We start from the raw sequence: 276 nt of genomic DNA, 5'->3' as shown, positions 1-276 counted from the left end.
CAATATTTTAAAGTAATGGTCGTAACTGTACTCCTTGGTGACAATACCCATACACCTGCTGATATACGGTCTTCATTTTGAACTATTGTATGTGTATGAGTAACATATTAAACATATTGTTAAGTGAAATTCCTAGGATTAACTTTACACTTACCTTTAAAAGCCCTAATTATACTATTAATCATATACATAACATGGATAACTCTTGTAAACCATGATAGTTGGCCCCAATTAGCATATTTCCCTAGCCAGTGTGATACTTGAAAATTCTGTCAC

General features: G+C 32.6%; 1 protein-coding gene across 1 annotated transcript in view; it reads right to left on the bottom strand.

The window, feature by feature from the left end:
* Positions 1 to 276, bottom strand: part of LOC119586393 (40S ribosomal protein S4-like) — a gene marked incomplete at its 3' end in the record, with an annotated part of 6,435 nt that overhangs the window by 3,609 nt on the left and 2,550 nt on the right.

The sequence above is a fragment of the Penaeus monodon genome, chromosome 21, assembly GCF_015228065.2.
Source record: "Penaeus monodon isolate SGIC_2016 chromosome 21, NSTDA_Pmon_1, whole genome shotgun sequence".
Classification (NCBI taxonomy): Eukaryota; Metazoa; Arthropoda; class Malacostraca; order Decapoda; family Penaeidae; genus Penaeus; species Penaeus monodon.
Note: the sequence above shows the minus strand (reverse complement) of the source record. Positions and strands in the feature narration are given on the sequence as shown.